The sequence below is a fragment of the Schistocerca gregaria genome, chromosome 9 (genome assembly GCF_023897955.1).
Source record: "Schistocerca gregaria isolate iqSchGreg1 chromosome 9, iqSchGreg1.2, whole genome shotgun sequence".
NCBI lineage: Eukaryota > Metazoa > Arthropoda > Insecta > Orthoptera > Acrididae > Schistocerca > Schistocerca gregaria.
This window is the reverse complement of record NC_064928.1, coordinates 28,215,291-28,218,245: the sequence shown is the minus strand read 5'-3', so window position 1 is coordinate 28,218,245 and position 2,955 is coordinate 28,215,291.

Sequence of the window (2,955 nt, the reverse complement as noted above, 5' to 3'; positions counted from 1 at the left end):
AAAAATATAATGAACACTAACATTAATATAGAAAAGTTTTATAACAATTTGAACACAGTTATTCCAGTTCTTTGTGGAAAATAAGCAATTAACTACCCCTTAAATTGGCATGTACCTACATATTACCGTACCCCATGTCTTAACATTACACCAAACAGTAAATGTTATACTGTATTACATTTTAATGGTGGAGCACACAGTTAACCACATTTCTAAGTTTTGCAAAATGATACTTGTTCTATTATCTCTCAATACATTTTTGTATCAAGAGAAAGATCTTTCCACAGTACAAGAAGTCAATGACACATATTTCATTGACAACTGCTCATGGCCCATAACACAATCCACCTTCGAACTACTACTGCCAATTAATGGCAGACAGTTTTTTCATATCTGGGATTCCCCAGAAGAATATTCCTTAATTTAGTTATGTATAATGTACCCACTGAACCAAGTATTTACTACTGAAATGTTGTATCTCAGAGATATCTACATCTTTTAGTTGCAGTGATGCAGTCTCTAGGCAATGGATTGCAACAGGTATATGTTGGAAGCATGTTCTTAAAAATGCTAAGGATGCAATACTTTTGTTTTTCTTAAAGACTATATTGACCTTTTCAATAAAAGAAAATTCACTGGGGTGAGACGTGTCTACTACCTCTGACTTTCTGGTAGTCTTCGGCATAATATAAAGCTTGCAAGAGCCAGGAGCACCAACATGTAAGCATGGGTTTACATGGGAGGGGAATGTTTGGAGCTATTTCATAAAATGACTGAATGCAGGTAGAAGCTTTGTGAAATACTTTATATTAGAACAAATGATACTGTTGAATTCAGAAAAATTATTTCTGACTTCCTCTGCTAAACAGCGAAGGCCACGGACAAGTCAGGTGCAGTAGATCAAACTGGCATAGAATGGAACCAAGGAAACTCCACATAGGAATATCAATGATGTATGACAAGACATTGCTGCTTACCATAAAGAAGACACGTTACGTCGGAGACTGGCAAAATTAAAACACACTTACACATCAGCAAAAGAGAAAAACACACCTTTCATACACACTAGCAAGTACACTTTATGCACACACAACCACAGCTCAAGCCAGAATGCAACTGACATGCCAGTCACATGTGCATCAGGTGTGCTTGCTTGTGTGTACGAATGGTGCGCATTTCTCTTTTGCTGATGCAGGCTGTGGCTGAAATTTTGGGGCAAGTTCTTAATTCTGCTTGTCTGCAACTTAACGTGTCTTCTTCACAGTAAGTAGCAATTTATCTTTTCATATATCACTGGGACAGAGTTCTTTCATTTTTGCTCCCACTCTGAACATAATAGGCACCACAGTGTCACGAACAAAAGAATTTGTCATCCCTAACTTCTCCTGGCCATAGGATGCATAGGGTTTCACTGATGGTGTGGCTTATAATACTGAGATTCATCTCCTCTAATTCTTTACACAGGAGTATGTGATGTTTTTCCTGGTGCCATGGAATCTAATTTCCCCACCATGCATCAGCTATAATCTGCAACTGTGAGTGGTATTGTTGACAAAGCCAAATATAGTGATCACCAAAATCTATTTTAATATCAGTAATAGCCTTTTTCATACATTTGTTTCAAGTAACTTTTGTCTGACATCTGATATACTGCATCGACTGATGATCTCCAGGAAGCCACTAAAAATAGGGCTCTTTAGCATGTCCCAAGGCACATTGGGTGACAAGTCTCACACAAGCCAGAGTAAAGCTTTCAACTGTGCTACTTGTTACAGAGGAAAATCTATTGTTTGTTCTTTTTCCTAGTGACACTCTTACCTGAGCTGCAAAAGGCTGTTGAAGGAAATTTGTCTTTTTATCGTCGATTACCTAAAATTAACATATTAACACCAAGATGGCAGCAGTAACTAAAAATAAGAACACGTTCATGTAAAAGTCACCTTCAATTGAATCGCATATGCATGTCAGTACATTAAATGTGAAATTCTGAGGGAGAAAGATGTGCGCAAGAAGACTGGTAGATAAAATTAATAAAAATTATCTGTGGTTACTTACTTCTTGTTGATAGGCTTGACAAAAAATTGCTAAGCCATCGTTTGTGAAATTGTCTGCCAGAAAAGACCATTTTTGAAGATTTCTGCTTAAAGCGCAACGAAATTACATTTAATGTGCGCTACTCAATGCAAGTCAACACATCGTGCAACTTTAACTCTTAACTAAAAAAATAAATAGACCCAAGTGACAATGCTTTTTTCATTCAATATACTCCTTTATTGTCCCGATGGTGTTTTAAGTTACGGCTGGCTGGGTTTGTCCCAACACAGCTGTGTGTAGACATATTCTCAAACAGTGTTGATTTCAATACGGGCTAATTTTCGTATATCTTCTGAACTACAAGACTAAGTAGACTCGAGCATCGCCAATGCAGCAGACCAACATTGTAGAGTAATGAAGACAAGCAACATTGCACCATACATATTCTTTGCTTTTCACTTCAGTGAATAATTTTTTTTCTTTTGTTAAAATCTGCAAATTCGCATTATTAATTTTCGTTAGCATTAATTAAAAATGAAAAAAAAAATTTCTGCAAAAGTAGTATTGGGTCCCACTTTTTCTGTGAAAGTCCAATTTAGACCCACTTTAGGTTCTATAATGTTAGAAACCTTCAAATCTAGGCTCTACTAGTAACTATTCCTATATGAACATGTCATCGTATCTCAACCTGAGTAGTTTTTACTGTATTCTATGGAACTGGAAATTGCACGATGGAGATGACAAACAGAAATAAGTAATGGAAACCACTCACATATCATTGACTGATGTCTGGTGTATAAGCACATGTAACAGACTTTACCACAGTAACTGCTTAGACTTTTACTATATTATATTGTGTAACATCCTGCTCCCCTCCTCAGCAAGGGTACAATCTAAAATTATGTAAACAAAGCATTTTTT